Below are 20,434 nucleotides of genomic sequence, written 5' to 3'. Positions count from 1 at the left end.
GTCATTCACTTTTTCCTGATGCAAACAACAAATGCGGTAACAGAGATACCTGAAAGTCTTTAGTATAATTGTTGGTTCATAGATCAAAGAAAAAGAATCCCACCGTTTAAATGATGTAAAACAGTAGCTAGACAGAGCCAGGAAAATCTCTAGCTCTCTCATGAGGTGCTGGCTCCGACTGAGATTAAGCACTCATACATACATATATATAGTAGGTTATTTTTTAATACACGTGTATGTGTGCATATATACATGTGCTATATCTATGTATATTTTCATAAATATGCATTATAAATCCCTACCTACTATATATATGTATATATGCACTCAAGCATGTATGAATGCTCAATTACAATCAGAAAAAAATCAATTCACTTTTAGGGCACTCTAAAAATTCACGGAGAGTTTTTTTATGTTAATTCAATTTAAATTTCCTTTTTGCCTTGCTTATCAGGTATTAAATTCTACAGGGATAAGCACGGCAGACCTGTCATTTAAGAAGGGAAAATGAAGAAAAGAAAAAAAAGGACATGGAAATCTCATAACACAGTGCTCTATGCGGCACGCCAACGAATGCTATGTATGATTATTTACATAATGGTTTGTGTTACAACCTCAGAGGATTTAACTAATAGCAGTAATCCCTGCTATAGGAGCCTGGTGGCCCCAGGGGGACACACTGAAACTCATTGCTGTGCCTCAGCAGGTGCTCCAGTGCCTCATGTGCCCTGAAACTTCTCAATTGTAGCTCCCTTGCTGAGGACCTTCCAGGGCCGTGGCTCTGCTGCCTGCCAGGCAGATGTGGCTGTGGGGAAGAGGGCGAATGGAGCAGCAAATGGAACCTCCGTCCTTTAATGAAACTGCAATGAGCAAGCTGTAAAAGAGCAGGATCATGAAGCATGAGGTGCTGTCACAAGGTTCTGGCTGAAATGCATGATTGTGGGTTATACGCTGGTAAAGAAGCACCAGTGTGCTGCCAACAATATATTCCAGGAAAAGGAAACTGGCTGTTTCATTTGCGCTTCAGCCAGAAGAGGTCTTCAATGCAATTACAATGGCACACAGACAGGTTCTGCCTGTCCTGAAAGCACAAACCAAGATGTTAAGAAAGAAGTTAATTTCTGGCATTCTGCTGCTAAACAGAGGTTTTCTGAAGAGAAAGATCTGTGAAAAAAATGTCCACCCCCACCTTTTTTCATTCATTAGTCTTTAGTGAGGCTGATTTCCAGTGCTCTGTTAGCCAGCCTTTATAGCCCCACATTAGCTCATGATTTCACTGCTGCTCCATGATTTTATTTAGCTTCTCCGGTAATTTATTTCATCCATAAACTACCCTCAATACTCACTGCATTTGCCTAGCAACTCTCCTTATTTTAATATCATTAAATTAAATACGTTTAATAAAAACAGTATACTCAAATGCTTTTCGTTTCTCTCTCACTGCTGCAAATCCTCAATGGATTGGAAGACTCAGGTCTTTGTTTTCTAACTCAGGGCAGTTCAGCAGCGGAATGTTTCTGTGGAGCATTAAAATGCTAGTACAGATTATAAACTGAGATATAAACTACCCCGTGTTTGATCTCTGCTCGGACACAACTTTGCCATGTTTAGTAATTAATTATTTTTGGATAGCAATGCGATGACTATCAGGCAGCAACTGAACATAAGCACAGCAGGTGTCATGTGCTTAGCAAAAGCATTACAAGCTCAGGGCCACACAAACTTGTGTACTTGCTACTGCACTTTTTGTAAGACACTCCTGATTAACACAGATGTGCAAACCAACACTAAGTTTGTACCACACTTGCACTTTGCAGCACCTGTAATTATCTTCATAACTCCCCTGCTACAGTCCAATCAGGCAAAGAAGATGCATCATCTACTCACACGCTGTTGTCTCGTTCTCTCTGAACACTGTGGTGTTGATACAGCTTTTTGACTCTAGGGTAGAAATCATAGAATCATAGAATGGCCTAGGTTGAAAAGGACCACAATGATCATCTAGTTTCAATCCCCCTGCTGTGTGCAGGGTTGCCAACCACCAGACCAGGCTGCCCAGAGCCACATCCAGCCTGGCCTTGAATGCCTCCAGGGATGGGGCATCCACAGCCTCCCTGGGCAACCTGTTCCAGTGCGTCACCATCCTCCAAGTGAAAAACTTCTTCCTAATATCTAACCTAGACCTCCACTCTCTCAGTTTAAAACCATTTCCCCTTGTCCTATCACTATCCACCCTCATAAACAGCCATTCCCCCTCCTGTTTATATGCTCCTTTCAAATATCAGAAGGCCACAATGAGGTCTCTCCAGATCTTTCTCTTCTCCAAGCTAAACAAGCCCAGTTCCCTCAACCTTTCTTCACAGGAGAGATGCTCCAGCCCTCTGATCATCTTAGTGGCCCTCCTCTGGACCCACTCGAAGAGCTCTGCGCCCTTCCTGTACTGGGGACCCCAGGCCTGGACACAGTACTCTGGATGTGGCCTCACAAGAGCCGAGTAGAGGGGCACAATCACCTCCCTCTCCCTGCTGGCCATTCCTCTTTTAATGCAGCCCAGAATACAGTTGACCTTCTGGGCTGCGAGCGCACACTGCTGGCTCGTGTCCAGCTTCTCATCCACCTGAAGCTGGAACTCAATTCATTCTCATTCAGCTGAAACTCAAAACTATGAACATTTTGGCTCTTTTCAACGTGGTATCCACTGACTGCAATAAACAAACACATGTAAATCTGAATTTAGTGAGGGTTTTACTTGCTCTAATGGGATGAAACTGTTTTTCCCAACTAACAGAGAGTTTTGAGGAAGTTAGCACAGAGGATTCACACCTGCAATGTCTGGTGCTATCAACTTCTTTAACATTTTCCTTTAATCTTCCTTTGAAGCAGTAAGTATTCCAGAGCTCAGTGTTTATCTGCTAATCAAACACAGACAGATGGTGGTTAGCGAGTAGACTACTATTTGCCCATGAGGATTATTTCACATTTACTAAAAAGAGACCATCTTTCCTAACACCTGCCTCATTTTTGGAAAAGTACCATTTCGCTATCTGAACAAACCTGAGGAAGTGAAATACAGCTTTCTCTTAGCCTGGGCATCTCCGGACTCAGAGGCAAAGCTGTGAATTTAAGAGCCTTGGTTTTGTCTCCCCTCCTCCTCCCCCCTATTTCTGTGCATTGTTCCCTTCTATTAATGCCCAGCTGTCTCTTGGTTTTCATTTAAAATCTTGCTAGACAAGAGCTGAAACAACACCCTTCCTTACAGGCTCAGACTTAGCAAGCTCAGCTGCAGCCCAAAGGGTTTGACCAAGAGGGCCATAATGACACTGGTGCGGGAACCAAGAGTGAGCCAGAGAAGTGCAGCATTAACCCATGGTCAACAAAGTGCTTCTGCCACATGTCTAGAGTGCTGGTTAGAAGGCAGCTGTCCCCAGGGCTATTTATAGCAGAGAAATGGCTCAGCTCTGCCTTGCACTATGACTTTGACATTGTATCTCCTCAGACAGTGATGATATACAATCCATGGAGAGAGAGCCTCTCTATTTGCTTTGTATATTTATAGTCTTAGGCAATTTATAGGCAAAATTATTCCTCCTTAGTGACCCACTGGTAGCCAGGTCTCTGCTTTAGGAATTGAGGAAGGTAGACCGAGAAGAACCTGGATTTAATTTCAGCGCCACTGCAATCTGTGTTCATGTCATGATACACGTATACACACACACACACATATATATGCACACAGATATAACCTCTTCATTCTCCAAGGCTTTATAAGAAGGGATTCAGCTCCCAAACAGCACTCTGCTGGGTCAGAATCAAGTCTTTTGCTCAGTTTCTTCTGCCAGTACTGTGACACACGCTGCCAATTGCATTGCTTGCCCATGTCTGGGTAAATACTGTTGTAGCATAATAGAGATTTCTTTAAGTGAATTTTACAGGGTTGAATGGCATGGGTGAAGGAGGACACTCAATACCTCACAGGCTCATGAAAGTCAGCCTGTTGCAATCCATTTTGTTTGGAGAATAAGGCTGCTGCAGACACGGCAGACTATATTCACTCTTGGCATGGCCACTGTGCTGCTATGGAGGGGAAGGCAGCGTTCATCACTGTCATACTGCATTGCCTCTTCCTCGTGCTGCCCATGCTGCCATTTTGCATGTGCCGTTTGTCTCCAGAATGAGAGATTCTCATATTTTTATTCACAGTGAAGCAACAGGGAAATCATTTTAGCCTAATTCATTACCCTGTGTCATGGAAGAGGGAGCCAAGCTTGCTCAACTGGTGAAATTTAGAGAGCCTGAAGACGCAGCCCGGTCCTCTAAAGAAACACAGATTAAATGGTATCCCTTTTAGTTGGTAGAGTGTTTCAAAAATGTTATGAATAAATCATAAAAAACCTCAGATGTGTATAGATCAAAGAGCTTGCAGCAGGCACCGGGTAAACAAGGACTTTGTGGCAGGAGACTACTGTCAGGGTTGCAGGTTAAACGCTCAAAACACATCCCATAAATTCAGAGGGCAATCAGTGACAGTGAAGGTTATTAAAGCAGACCCTTTCACGTGGGTTGGCTGTGCATTACTGATTTCTGTTTTTAAGCATAGAGCTCGGTTTAACAGTTGTGAGGTGGATTATGTACATGCTGGTGGTGCTCCTAAGCCTAGTCAGGGCCTTTCCAAAAGTGGGCCTGGGAACACACCATGGCTGTGTAGGTCTGGGTGTATCTCTCTTGTGGTTTTTCCTCTCAACTGCAGAAAATAGTTTAGTGTAGTTATCCATATGTTTCCTATAGTAAAGCAGCAGCACTTATCCCATAATTAATGGATGGGGACGACTTGCTACTGTCAGGTCAAAGAAAAAAAAAGGGTGGGATTTAAAATTCTTTCTTGTCACAGGCACTTCTCCATCATAATAGGATAAATTTATTTATAGATTTATAGGGTTTCTATTCTGTTTTATAAAAAGTATAAGAATAACATTTGATATTCAGCAAGCCATTTTACATGCTGTCCTAGTGTGACAGAGCTTTAGCAAGATTTGTGTTAGCTCTCTTGCTAAATGATTTCACAGCTCACAAATTCCCATCCAAAAGCACTATAGGTACCGCCAGTGCAGGGCATGCTGACCTCTCACTGGTGTGCCTCTGGCTCTGCGTACACGGCATTTAAGTACAGGTCAAGCAGTGATCATACCTCTATTGAATGAGTAATAAGGAAGGCTTTTAAAATTTTTCCTCACCTGAGGTAGTCATGACAGCTGATGGAAGTACTGAATTTCTAAGGTCTATAACAAATCAAAGCAAACACCTTTACTAAGAGTGAAAGGTGTATTTATTCGTCTTTTTTTTTTTTAAAAGAGGATCATTCAAGGGCTTAAAGGTGAGAGAGAGTGCATCACGCTTAATTTCCAAGTAATCTTTCAATGCATAAACCCATCCAGGTGGTCTGGAAAGAAACAAAAAGCAGCTGAAGTAACAGGGCTATGCAATCCCTAGGGAAAGTTTTGGGACTAAAGAGTCTGAAGCCCCTGGAACCTCCAGTATGTACCTCACCTAAAGAGAAGCAGTGAGCTACCTAGTTTTAACCCATAAAAACAGATGCATCTTATCAGCATGCAGCTTGAAATAGCATATATGACCTGATGGCGGCATCTGCATGGCTCCATCCACAATGCCTTCACCTGTGCTCACGCAACTGACTCAGTGCTCGCCTCAGGTGGTCAGAGGTTCAGGCCATGATTCATCAGTTCCCATACAGTTGAGGATGTTGGCTGTTTCCTTAAGCAGAATGTTGAACCATTAACAGTGACGTTGTTTTTAATTACCAGCTCAGTGCTGACAGAGCTATATTCAAATGCCAGCTAAAGTGTCAGGAATAACAAAGTACTCCTCAAGGTTAAGGTTTAGTTATGTTTGGGTTTAGTTATGATGGATTACATCACCAGACTATCTTTTCACTGTGTTTGCTCTGAAGTCATAGCAGCAGAAAAGGATACCTTACTATGCAAACAGAGGAACACCTTACTTTTGCAAGATCATTTCTCTAATAGCTTTAAAAATTATAGATGCACTCCTAACATAACCCAAGTTATTTTGTTTTCTAACTTGTTCTACCTTCTGAAGCCATCGTGGTAAAAGCTTGGGTTAAGGCTTCATTAGATATATTTTCTTTGGGGGGGGGGGAGAGGGAGGACAAACAATGAAAGTAGTTCTTAAAAGAAGTGAGGCTTTGTTTAAAAAAAAAATAATAATAAAAGGCTGAAAGTTTAGTTTGGTGTCACACTGTGCGTTAGTATGGCACCTTCACAGAACACAGCCAAGAATTAATGTAATTTCCCTCCTTTCTGTCACATCTAAATACATTAACATTTTTATACAGAGTGGAGCTATCTTAGTATAGCCCACAGGCAAGAATGTAGACTTCTTTAATTGATGGCTCTCTCATTTGAGTACATTTCTACTAAACTGCAAATTGTGTGAAATGAGTCATTTTGGAGAAAAATGATCATTTATCTTCCATCCCTCTGAAGTAATATCTCAAGGGGACTGAGCTTTGGTTTTCAATACAGTCTTTGCTGAAAAACATACCGATAGGTATATCCACATCTGAAAGTGAATACAGGTGCAAGTAGTTACCAGTTTACCTGGTGTACCAAAAAAAGGCTGCTCAGAGTCCAGCAGTTCAATTATATTGTTAAGGTGCAAAGAGCGTATACATTAGAAGGAAAGAAAAAAAGGTTTAACTGTGCATCTACACCTGAATATGAGGCATACACAAGAGGGTGCTAAAGGAAGTCAGTCTGCGCTTTTTGCCAGCCACGCTGCAGATTACTCACTGAGAAATGCATAGTTAGAACAGCTCACCAGTACTGTGTAGATAAATGACGGTACTTCTGATTATGGGAATGGCAGCAAGATACTGCCTAACAATAGCAAGCATCTTTTTTTTGTGTAGAAGTTTCTTCTTAACTAGTTGAGTTTACTCAGGTGTTTTTGGCAGCCTTCTTGACTCACTTAGAGGCTTGAGCTAAGAAATCTGCCAGAAAGAAAGTTCAAGCTGTGTGACGTGTACAATACTCCCATACAGTTACCATTTATTCTGTATTTTAAATAACAAAGCATACATGTGTTTAATGTTCTTAACATTTCAGATGTGTCTTATCTATGAAAAACTCACCAAAGGAAACCAATATTTCTTCTGATGAAATACTCCATATTTCATTCCCAAGGAAGGAAAACAGACATACGACAACATCATATGTGCCTGGTGGGTCCCTTGTAACATCAAGCACAGATCTGACAATAGAAACCTTCACTGTCTTGTGAGTCTTTTTGTTCAATAGACATTTCTGGAGAAGAAAAAAATAAACAAAAACACAAAGCAAAGCTTCTAATCCCTTTCATTGCACTTTAAGCTATAAATCTGAATGGTGCTAAATGCTGTAAGTGAAGAGCAAGCTCGTGTGGCTGAAAGTTTCTTGGCTGACAAGCTACCCAAAGTGGTAACCCAGATGGACATCTACATGCTCCCATTGGCAGGAGTGGTTTAGCAACCAATGCTTTTTCTGCTAATTATTTCTATGGTTATGTCATTGACCTATTCATGAGTTTTATTACCTCCAGGCTGCTGTCAGGTTTTCCTTGGTCCACGTACCGCACAATGCTTGGCTTGGGAAACACCTTTCTCACTATGCAGCTCATGTTAGGCTGTAGGGCAGTAAAAGCCAATTGTTAGCCTCCAGCGTTTCTCACTCGTCTGCCACTGCTGAATTCCAACATCCACAGTAGACAGAGCCTCTCCTACAAACTTAGTTACTTACCATCCTGCATGGCAAGGAAGCACTTCCTTCCTCTTTATTGTATTTCTTCTCCTGCTATATTTCTGATTGGAGACATAATTGAAGGAAAGCCAAGGGACACCCTCATCACTACCAGGGGCCAGGCTGAATAGTGGGCTCCCACATCCTTCAATTCAATACCTCAGGGACAAACACCCATGTGGAGAAACACTAGCACTAGTAATGGGCACAGCACAGGGCCAACAATGAGACACTACCTGATTACCATGCAACTCCTGCCTTTGTTAGTTGGACAAGGAGACAAATCCCATGAAAAAGGCTGCCTAGCATACTGATACACTGAATACACAAAATCAGATACCTTTCTAGAGAGCATCACATATAAGAGGTTTCTGGAAGTCACAAGAAATTGCATGCTTTAGATGCAGTAGTTCTGGTTGTATGCCAGTTGCTCCAAAAATCTGCATTTGTACTCACTTCACTTTCTCCTTAAGCAATAAAAGGGAAGGACTGGAGAGATTCAAAATCAAGGCTGGATGAAGAGATGTGTACTAGCAGGGTGGGAGATCTTATCTTCATGCTGCCTGGATGTTCCCAATTACATTTACTTAGCAGCTTACGATACTAAGAGAAATTGCTTTTTCCCACTAAACAAAGACATTCATACTCTTACTCATGCAGCACAAAGACCTTTGCACTCACAAGCAAAGAAAGTGGTATACACTTTTAGCGGAAAGCAAGTTTGATATATTGCAGGCAATGCAAGTCAATCATTCAGAATGAAGACTGGAACTATCCAACTGAAACTCTGCATTGGTAAATAGTCACTGAACTCATAGCATAATTGCTTTCTCCTCTTTTCATTAATCTCTTGTTGTTCAACTATTTTTAGTTCATAATATTTTTATAGATGTTTACTATGAAGAAATACAAATCTGCCATCCAAAATAGATTTAAACCTGACAATAAAGTGTAGAAAACGGAAGGAAAAGAGTGAACATCTGTTTGGAAGTGAAGAACAGACAAACACTTGAAAGACTTCCTATCATCTGGCCCCATGATAGCAACACCCCTTGCTCTGCTCAGCAGGACAGTGCAAACAAGTGCTTGCAGTGTTCAATACCACAAGTGAAAATAAGTCACCAGGAAAATTACAGTGGTTTTGCAGAACTGCCTGAGCATGCCTTGTCTGAAAAGGCATGGATATGGACAATACAAGGCTCTGCCTGTACACTCTTTCTGAGGAGAAATTTCTTAATTTGGGATGCTCATAGATCAAAAGCTTCAACCTGGATGAAGGCAATTGGAAGCAAAGCATTATAACAAGAGCGGCTTGCTAGTCAGCCTTAACGTCTACAAATATGTTCTGTGCTAAGTTCAGCCAGCACTGTGCAGCAGACTTTCCATCTAGGTTTTGCTGTTATGAAGCAGATGATCAAAGAAAAGTCTCCAAAGTATACACATAAGTAAGTGTTCTGCTCTAAATAAGGATCCTCAAACTCGGATCTAGTCCCTCCATTGATATTTGGTAACTCCAGCTGTGTTGTGCTTGTAGCACGATACGTTATATCTGGCAAAACCATCACTTTCTCACTGACACTGTAGGTAACTTGGGAACAACCCAAAGCTCCAGCCGTAAGTCAGAGTAGCACCGCATCCACTTGAACTACATGGCAAGTACTCAGAGGAACTGTTGCCCAAAATGAATGTTCCAGGGGGATCTCCCAATCAGTCCTCATTTCTATGATGCTGAAACTCATCTCAGAGTCAGAGATGAAACAATGCCAAGTTTTACTAGAAAACGCAGTTGGTAGTGACATCCAAAATACATCTCCAAAGCCAGAATTGGTGATATTCATGTTATTCCTCGCAGCCCCAGTCATGGCGGCAGACGATCTGCTCAATCTCTCCTGGAGCTTTCAGGCTCTTCCTATGAAGAAGAGTTTTCCTAATGTCTAACCTAAATCTTTCTTGTGCAGTCTAAGCCTTCTGCTTCAGGAGTCTATATGTATGCATCAAAAAGGCTATTCCATTCACTTTTTGCTGCAACCTTTCACAGAGGTGAAGAATCGTAGCCTAAAGAAGAAAAGTCTGAGAAGTCCAAAGGAGATCAGTTTTAATTCTTTCCCCAGCAGATTTTGTTTAGACCCCTCATTTTTCATAATCAGTGAGAATGGTTAATGTGGTCCAAGGTGTTCCCTATTAACCTTTCTGAGCTTGCCAGTTTCTTCACACTGTCTGCAATCCAAAATGGCAATGAGAACATTTCCTTGGAAACTTTCTACAATTGGAACATAGCCATTAAAATGTCGTAAGTTTTTACTTGAAACTTAAAACAAATTTTGTGACATGGTAGTTTCCATGTCCTAGTGTGACAGATATTATTGCAAAAGAGGAATGGTTGCCTTTTAGGAAAAAACAGTGGTATGTTCTGACTAGCTGACTATGAAGCATGTTTAATTCAAGCCCAAGGAAAGGACCACCCACAAATTATTTGTATTTTCTGTCTTGCTTATTCCTTGGAAGCTGACTAGCTACGGCGTCCCTGGCTCCTTACCTTTTCTTCCCTATGCAATATTATTCCCTTGGATAAATATCATGATTGCCATTGTTTCATTTTTGTTTAAAACAAACAAACAAACAAACAAAAAAACGTATACCTTGAGTAAATAACTAGTTCCTAACCTAAAAATAAATAACTGAACATGATTCTAAAGCTCTAAATTTTCCATTGTGTCTTTTGAGAGACCTGCATCCACCTGCATGACCGCTGACCACTCACAGCCTCTCCATCCTGTCCTGGAGCCTTCCATGTCAGGAACATGACAGACATTACCATCCCATGGAGAATCCCTCAGCTAGCTCCCATTTGTGCTCACAGAAGCAGCGTGCTGCTATAGGGACAGGATTTGCTCAGAAGCAGGGATGTGAGTCATGGACAGCAGCTAAGTGACTTGCAGCTGCTGTGCAAGCTCACTGTTTGCAAGGTGCTAGCTGAGCGCTCCCATAGGCCAGTAGAAATTGCAGGGTAGGTTGGAAAGCAAACAAAAACGTATTAATGAAATGGGTACTGAAGGTCACAGTAACAACTTCTAATGAGACTTAATGGCCTTGTTTTGTAAAAAGAGTGCAAATTAAATCCTATACGCACCCACATACCTGGCAAGATAAAAGCTTACACACTCCAATTTGAGGTCAAAGAAGGAGTTGGAATCATATATCAGCAGCTACTACCACAAGATCTACGATGCATTTCCCTACCTTTCAAAGTATGCCTGGGTAGATTTATTAAAGCTAGATAAAACCATCACAGCTGATAGCAGGGCATCAGTTCCACCTGTTGGCTCCTCCAGGTGTTTGCTGATCAAAACCATCTGCAAAAGCTTAAGCTATTGCCTGCTGTCCCCTGAAATGTCTGTTGATGGTGAGTAACAAACTTCTCATGTTCTATTATCCAGGTAGTTGTATGACAGTGTCACACCCCAGACAATTCCTGCTTGACCAAGAAGCCCAAACTTCACCTTCGCATCAAAGCAGCACATTTCTGATGACCACAAGGAATGGAAAATGTGTTTTAGTATTTTATTTTGTTTGCACAATATTTCTGTTCCAGGCACAGCTGACTGTATAGATACAAGCTATCAGGCACCATAAGCCTTATTTTCCTTGCATTTCTGATTTAGCCATTGGTTTGCAGCTATGTTGAATGTTAAGTAAGAACTGCTGAAACTGTGGTAACAACATGTCTCAAAAGCCTTGAATAAATCATATTTCTGGCCCCTTCTGAGCCTTAAAACTGGACTGGAAATAAGTGAAGACCCTGGATTACTTAAGAAATCTGCAATTCTTTCTCTTTCTGACATAAATCTCATATAATTCTCCACCATTAATATAATTTGCTTTTCTTCTTTTTTTCTAACCCTGTTAACTCATACAGGGTCACCTCAGTTCTTTACTTTCCTCCCTGAGGTAATGAGTTCAAGTTTCACTGACATTTTTTACAGCTAATCCACCTAGGACTCTTTCTCCCTCTTCTTCTAATTTCCACCTTTTTACCTAGTGTTACTGTCTGGTTGTGCCTGCATTGACTTTTTGGCGTGGTTTAACCCAGAAGGCAGCTAAACACCACGCAGCCTATTGATCACTCCCTCTCCTCCCAGCAGAATGGGGGAGAGAATCAGGGAAAAAAAAGAAGTAGAACTTGTGGGTTGAGATAGAAACTATTTACTAAGACAGGAAAGAGAGAGAGAGAAGTAATAGTAATGACAATTATATGTATACATATTTACAAAACAAATGATGCACAATGCAGAAGCTCACCGCCTACCGACTAGCCAGTCTTCAAACAGTGGCTGCCCTCCCTGACCAACTCCCCTCAGTTTTATAGTTTTTTCCACATGACGTCATATGGTACGGAAAATCCCTTTGACCAGTTTAGATCAGCTTTACTGGTTCTATCCTCCCTAAGCTCCCTGTGCCCCCCAGCCCCCCTAACTGGCAAGACAGCATAAAGACCTGAGAAACTAGAATGTCCTTGGTTCTGTACAGCACTGTTCAGCAACAGCTAAAGCACTGGTGTGTCATCAACGTTGTTTTTCTCCTAAAGCCAAAACTTAGCATCACACCAGATGCTGTGAAGAATATCAGCTCTGTCCCAGCCGAAATCAGGACACCTATATTTAATAATCATGGCCTTATGTTTTTCTGAACTTAGGGTACATTTTGGGTGGAATTTCCTTTCTTTCCCTTTCCCTTTCCCTTTCCTCCCCTCCCTTTCCCTTTCCTCCCCTTTCCCTCTCCTCCCCTTTCCCTCTCCTCTCCTCTCCTCCTTTTGTTTGAAGGATTCTCCTTATCAGAAAATGAATGTCTTAAGACATTCACAGTACAAATTGTAGTGGGGCTGTCAGAGGACAGACATGTATTTTCATATGTAAGAAAACATATGGTAAAAGCGTGTTTTCTAACATGAGCTGAAGGTTGGCTAGTAGACTAAATAATATTGAATCTGGTGATGGTTCTTCTTTTGGGCTTTTGATCAGAATAAGTATGTATCTCCACTTCTGTGTTGGGTGCTGGCCTTTGCTTTTTCAGAAGATATGTTTTCTGGATAACTATTCTGGAAGGCAGCTTTCAAGCACAGCTCTGAATTACTAAGTACATCTTTTTCATTTAACAGCTCAGCCTCTGTTAACTGTTTGACATTCATTTGTCTTTACCAATGGTTTGGGTCTAGCAGAAATTCAATGTACAGGAGCTTCTATTGCTGAGCCTTTACCAAAAGGAGAAATCAATATTTGGCAAAGTTAGATGTGAGAAGACCATACATTTTCTCAGAAATTTGTACTTAGAAGAGCTCCATTCTAGGAAAGACATATTATAAACATTTCAGTCCAAAAGTACCCTCTTCAGAAAAGCTCTCTTGATTGAACACCATCTTCTACTTAACCTATCAAGACTCTCAACTTCATTGAGAGACTCGCACTTGCACTCCCTATCCTTCTATATCAGTAATACCCAGGCCATCTGTGAGCAAATATCACTGCTGTTCCTCAGACCTGTGTTGTCTCTGCTGTGTTCATGCTGCCCAGCCTGTGGGGTTCCTGCACTTGTTTTTCCCCAGCTCCTGCCTTACCAATGAATGGGCTGAGATTCAATGAAGGGGCTTGGAGTATACAACTACACTGCCTCCAGGATCTGGGCTCTGTCAGTCCAAGGTCTGAGAAGGCCACCTCGGTACCCATCTCTCTCAGAGAGCTGCTCCAGCAAACCGTATGCTCAGAGCACTGCTAGAGGCTGATAGCCCAACACCACCATCAGAGGCCAGCCACTGGTTTCCAGGAGCATCACAGGATGCCCAGAGAAACCCAACAGCAAAGGCTGTAGTTTCTTTCTCTAGTTTGTATCTCTCCCCTCTTGTACTAAGGAGCTGGTGGGGGTGCATGCACAGCCTGTCACACGTGACACAGTAATTCAGAGAATAAGTCAAATAAAGCTTTGGTTGAGTGATGTTCAAACTGAGGCAAAGAGCATCAGCAGGGGCAGAGGACAGGAAGAGTTCAAGGATCTTAGAATACTTGAATGATTACCCAGGTAACATTTGTAGCTGCTTGACAAATGTTGATTTTTTTATCAGTAGGACTTATGTTTGAATCATGCTAACGCAAGAGGAAATCTCAAATCATTAACTTCTGTTTTTATTTCTCTTGCATCAGTGACTGACAGCCCCAAGACGGAGGTTTACTTTTTCTTTTTTTCTGCTTTTCCCTGTTGAATCTTCCTTTGCATCCTGAGCATCAACCTTGCATTACTGTGCCATCTCTGAGCCATGGGCTTCCTCAAATAAGCAACTACAGTCAAAGTATTGTTGACAGTCCCACTGTTTGACACCCATTCATTTCAGGAGGGTTGGACATTTGTTTTTCAGACCCATTGGTGTATAAGCAGAAATTACAGCCTTGGTGAGAAAACCTCTTGCCATCATCAATGATTTTGGTGGCAAAAATCTTTAGAGTGTTATTCAGACCCAAGTAGACTCTCCACCCATACAGTGCACCGCCATTCCCATACACCTCAGCATAGGAGGACTGCTTGGTTATAAGTTCCTCTTTCTTTCCATTTTCCTCCTGTGAATAAAACATCTCACATAAGATGTGAAGACCAAACACTCCCTCCTATTTTTGTGGACCAACACTATTCCCGCCGTGAAAATAGTGAGGAATAACACTGAGGAGATGTACTTAAACATTTCTAACACCTGTTTTTCCCAAATACATTGTCTTTTTTACGATGAAATCACTCAGAACGTCAAAACTTATAGTGTTCATCATCTTACCAATAAACTGTGGGGTAAATAGCTGCGTCTTGTAAGTCCTGGCCCTTGCCACAGAGAGCTTTCTCACTGCAGCATCCTGAAAGTCATGCTGAATATCTCCTACTCATGAAACAGCAGAAAAACCAAGACAGCCCTTGCTTTGGTACTTGTAAGTAGTGATAGTAGCCAGCAGTCACATCCTCTAACTGTCTGTGTGCCAGTCACCCTGAGATAGAGACATGTAGCACATCATGGACAGCTATGCCTTGGTACATATTTGCAAGCTGTCCTCTGAATGACTCCTTGTGACCCATGTGTGTTATTGTGCTGACCTTCTGTGTTGTTGTTTGCTTGTTTTTTTCCTTACTCTGCTGCTTGATTTTGTAGAGTGACCTGGTTGCAGTAAATCACATTAAGGGCGAACACGTTCCCTATGAAAATGTTAAAGAGCTTTAAAATTCAGAATTCACTGAAAAGAGATCTGAGTAGGTAATGACCTAAGTTGGAAGACTGAGAAACCTATTGCGTCTGAAAGTCACCTTAAAGAAAATCCTCAACAATTCCAACTCATCAGTGACAACAAACAGAAACTTAAGGGCAAAGCTCAAGCACGCTGCTTGCTGGTATTTAACCTTCTAGCATTAACTTCAGTATAAGACTCACAGTGAAGTGCTCAAACATAGTTTTTATGTTAGTGGTTAACTACGAGGGATGCTCTGAAAGTAATGCCTCCTATATTATTATGTTGGCCCATGACATCAGAGGCGGATGTTGGTGGTATGGCAATAGAGGTTGAATCTTCTCATTGGTATTCTGTTACACGTTGTTACTGTGTGACAGTTGGCACCAGAGGGGCAGTCTGACAGAATGGTGTCTGGCATGGAAGTGCGTATGAAATAAAGGTGTCTCTCTGAATTTCTCCATGCAGAAAAAATTACACCATTATCATTCATTGATGCTTGCTGAACGTTTACGGAGACCAAACAGTGCATGTGATCACAGTGAGGCAGTGGGTGGTGTGTTTCAGCAATGGCAACAGAAACATGAAAGACAAGCCACATTTTGGATGGCCGTGCATAATTTTACAAGCACAACACACAGGCTCTTGTTCATAGCTAGTAAAAATGCATAGCTAATGGTGCCTATGTTGAAAACCCGTGTTTTGTAGCTGAGAATTTGCTCTAACAATCACAGTGTTGCTGTGGTCTTTGCACCTGTTGCAGTCTCCATGGAAATAAATAGGAGGCATTACTTTCAGAACAACCTAAGTAGATGACTGGGTTTGCATACCTTCCGTGTGAGCCTGTGACATAGCGGTCAACAAAGCACAAAAACTCTTCAGCTTTTTCTTTTTTTAATTAAAAAAAAGCCTATTATCTCACTAACCCATGCAGTAACTGTATTTTTCAGAGATACTAGAGCTTTGCTACAGCAAAGATCCCTGAGAAATCCCATGCAAAGAATATTTTAGTTATTATGTTTGCTAAATTCTTTGGCGCTTTCCACAGACCTGCTCTACATGTGCTCATGAAAAAATAAAAAGCAATTAAGAAAGGATTTTCCCTCTATGTATTTTTGTTAACAGCTATTGTTTGTGGTATCTATTGCAAATCTACAGCTATACCTTTTCCTTTATAATCGTGCTCTAACACAATTGATAGCTTTTGTTTAACAGATTCTGCAGGACACGGTAAGATCTAACGTTTTCTATTTCTCTCTGCAAAAATACCCTGTATTTTCTCCTGTAATTTGTACCCGAGATGAAATAATACTTATACTTAGCACTGTCCATTTCAAAGCATAATTGGACTAGTTTCTTGAGGTCACGTTCTTAAAGCATGGAATTTCTGAAGTCTGGTTTAACTGCACTTCCTTCATGTAATGCCACTCTCCTTTTATCGTGGCAACAACAGTAACAACAACAACTGAAAAAGCCCAAGAAGGAAAATCAGAAACACGGTGTTCATTATGATTCGGGTCTTCTGATGAAGGAGCAGGATTTTCTTTTTTTTTAATTAGAAGAGTCATTTTTCACCACTATCCATAGACACATTTGTTAATGAAAGTCCTGCATCCAATTCCAGATGCAATGTCATTACTCTAATTCATGACCTTACCAAAATTCACATAAACCTTTGCTTAACTGCTGGACCAAGGCATTTCCTTTTGAAGCTGATCTTCAATTTTTCTCATATGATTTTTTCCACTGCAATAAATCTTCACATCAATCTCGTGCCCCTCTATTTCCTTTACTCTGCAGACTTTCTCTGCATCAGGTAAGGTGTTCAGTGTGTCAGACAGGTTAAGATCAACTCCATTTTTCAGTGTAAGTGGCCCTTTTCTATTCTCAAACCTGCCTTCCCTCAGGAGCAGAGCCTCTCACTCTTTTCTGTGTTGTCTATTTTAAAAAGTATCTCAGCACCTCCTACTCTCCCTGTTCCTTCAGGGCTCAAATCCACCTGTGGGAGGTCAGAAGTGATGCATCGAACACAGCACATCTGTGATCCAGAAGTCAGATCTGTCTGCACCCCCACATTTAAGCAGGAAGAGCAGTGGTACAGTCATGCAATGGTGCGTGTTGGGCAGATGTTAAGATCTCTGGCCAGCCCCTATGCTGCATCCAGCATGGGCACTCCTGAACTTTGCTCTCCTGGTAGTTCTGGTTTGTGGACTGAGATGGAATAGATAAAGTACTGGATTTACTTTGCTCTGACACAGCTGGGAGCTGTACTTTACTGATAATGACTGCCCATCTCCATTCCACTCACAGGTGGCATTATGGTCTTCTGCCTTCTTTTGAGCGGGCAGTGTTCATTGCAAAACTCCAATTACTTTAAAATGAAAAGCTTCAAGAGGTGCATTGCAAACTGATATTTTTAGCTGTCTCCAGCAAATGTTATCAGTAACACATAATGCAGTGGTTGAAAAATCCACAGCAGCTGCACATATTTAACGTAGACCACATTTACAGCATCAAACATACCAGTATTAAACATAGGCAAGGAAAGACAATCAGTGCTTGATTATCACAATTACTATATTAGTTATATTAGATACAGAAAAATTGCACAAGGGACAGAACTGCACACATGGACGCTGCTCCCCTCTGCTACCTCTAACATCCCCTGCACCTGCCCTGCTCTCAGCCCTTGAAAGTATGCTGAGTACAGCCCCAGGCAGCAGCAGGTGAGCACGTTAGCTTTGCAACTCTTAACCAAAACCTTGCCAAGTTTGTTGCATCAATTTAATCCTTCTCAGCTTGCTAACAGAAACCTGGGCCTGAAAGAAGTGTCTGGGGTCATCAAATCCACCCCCTCACCCCCCTTGAGCACAGACACAAGTTTGCCCAGCTCAGCTAACATCTCTGCCCAGCTGCATCTTCTTATCAATTCGGACTCTTTGCGCTCACTGCTGGCCAGCGGACACAACTGTTGTTTAATTTGTAGCCAAATCCACTCATGTCCTACTTAAAACCATTTGCTCCTTTACAAGCATTTAATTTTAATATGTTTAAATATCATCCCTATTCACATTCTCCCCTAGGGCTTACTTGATGCTGCTTTCTAGCTTCCTTTTGTCTGACAAAAGAAGCCAGGTCTCTGGCCCTGTGGGCATCCTAAATGATGTTTTGCTTTGCAAAGTCCAGTTCTCAGCCTCAACCAGAAAAGGGCATTTTCTCTTCCTAGTTCTCAGTGCAGCACATGCATAGCAGAGGCACCACATTGTTTGGAAAGCTGATGACTTTGGTCCCACCGTATCTCAAACCACTTGCCCAGTCTTCACCCCATCATGCTTCTCCAAAATGAAAATGGTGACACTGTTCACCTGACTACCCTTTGTGCATTCCAATCTTACTTCATATTCCTCCAAAAAAATAAGATTTCCTAATCATGAGCTGGTTCACAGCTATCGAGAGCATGAGACTGCATTCTGTGGCACCTTTGCAAACCTCAAAAAAGCCACTGACACTGACCAACAAAATTCTGTCTATCCCGGTTCTCCTTCCTCTTTCCCCTTTTATGAAAAAGAAACACATTTTTTGTGAGCACTTACCTTTTGCCTTGATGACATGTTGAATTTTTGCAACCTTTGTCCCATATGGGTAAGTAGCTAAACTGCACTCATACTGCCTGCTAAGGAAAGTAGTAATATTTTACAAGTGCAGAGCCCACCGGCTGCATTCAGATGAGGAGTCTGGCCAGATGAACACAAGGTCTCTTTCACGTCCCTATTGCAGCACTTCCTGCAAGGATATAGAACAGTTGTAATGAGTCTCAAAAAATTCAAAGTAACGGGTGCCAAATTTGGGGTGATGGACAGATATTCTGGACAGCTCATTGCTATTGATCTTGGACCACTGTGCCTGTACTCTGTTGATACACTGTGGTTTGGGGAAGGTGCGCTGCAGGGTCACATTGGTGCCTGGAAAAGTGCAGACCACTTCTGTATTTATAATGATGTCTCTGAGTTGGCCTTAAAAACAAATGTAAGAGTTTTCAGCACTAAAAGTTTAAGCAAAGCTTTCTCCTAAACTGCCTTTGATGTGATTTGGTGCCTTAGCCCCAGATACCTCTGAAGGTGCTGTGCTTATGCCTACAACCAGAGCTGAAAGATGCTGCAGATCCCTGCTCCTGTGCTGCTTCAGCAAAAAGCTGTTTTTTCACCTCTGTTTGCTAAATAGCTCCTACATGGCTTGAAGCAGTGCCCACTTCAGTGTCAGTGTGAGCAGCCCCAGTATGAATGGCTTCTTCCTGAACTAATTTCACAGAGCATATTGGCAGTCCTCAGTGTCCCATGTAAAGGAGTAATGGGTCAGTGAAATGAAGGGGCTTTCAACTTGAGCCTCCACTATATGTTTGCTGCTGCCCTGATATGCCCCCCCATGCTGCCCCAGCTTGGCTGGGAGCCACATGGGGCACCCACAGCTCCCCTTTGGCAGGTAAACAAGTAAGATCATGTACCTGTAGAGCTGGATGAGGTTTGGGATGTGGCTGCTGAAGCGTGACGTACACACAAAGAGAACAGGTGTGTGGAAAACAAAGCTACTCGATGAACAGGACAAACTTTCATCTCCTTTTTGTCTCTGTTCATGAACAATTCATCTTTTAATTCACTTCGAAGAAGTGGGAAGAGGTAGAAAGGTAAAGGCAAATAAGTCTGAGCGGATAAGTGCTGTGAGAAAGACTACATAAAACTGGCTTCTCTGGACTAAGGAGGTTATTTATAACAAATGCTAACCAGTTGCACTGAAAGTTTTGCATTAGCAAATCCCAATTAGCAATGTTTGGTTTAAACTAGAAGGCAAAAGATACTCAGCATGTCATCTGTCACACTCATACTGATGCGGTATAAGGTCAAAGGACTGCGTAAACGAGGCTCACCAAGAATTACTTTAATATTTTGTATTAAAAAAATACATATGAGGAATCAATATTTTACTTTGCATTGTTTAGTAGTAGTATTAATAACTTTAGGTTATTCAAAGTAGAAGTCTCTCACACAAAAGGGTTTCTACCTTAATATTTGCAAGTCAAAGCAAATACTCTACGCTATACAGTTATGTTAATTTCAGCTTGCCAATTCAAGTACTGTCCATTAGCTGATATTTGAGCTCCATGTGAAATTACTAAATTGCATTCTGCATCTATTCTCCACTAAGGGGATGATAGTGGTCACTCTCACTATGAAAATAGAATGAATGACTTCAGAGAGGGTTTCATTCTCAGGAAAAAAAAACAAAAAACAAACAAACAAACAAAAAACAAAAAACAGTCCTACTTCTCTCTGAGTGGTATTGTATTGAGCTTTCTTCCATTCGTATGTCTTGAGACTT

The 20,434-nt window shown here is 41.6% G+C and overlaps 1 long non-coding RNA gene across 1 annotated transcript in view; it reads right to left on the bottom strand.

Moving 5' to 3' along the window:
• Positions 1–3,699: 3,699 nt before the first annotated feature.
• The window catches only part of LOC107055009, a 55,474-nt gene continuing 38,739 nt past the window's right edge, over positions 3,700–20,434 (bottom strand). The window contains exons 5-7 of the long non-coding RNA XR_005840900.1: positions 18,655–18,844; positions 7,609–7,698; positions 3,700–7,340 (exon numbers count right to left, since the gene is read on the bottom strand). This is a non-coding gene — a long non-coding RNA (uncharacterized LOC107055009). The remainder of the gene's footprint in view (positions 7,341–7,608; positions 7,699–18,654; positions 18,845–20,434) is intronic.

Source organism: Gallus gallus, chromosome 1 (genome assembly GCF_016699485.2).
Source record: "Gallus gallus isolate bGalGal1 chromosome 1, bGalGal1.mat.broiler.GRCg7b, whole genome shotgun sequence".
In the NCBI taxonomy this organism is placed as follows: Eukaryota; Metazoa; Chordata; class Aves; order Galliformes; family Phasianidae; genus Gallus; species Gallus gallus.
Note: the sequence above shows the minus strand (reverse complement) of the source record. Positions and strands in the feature narration are given on the sequence as shown.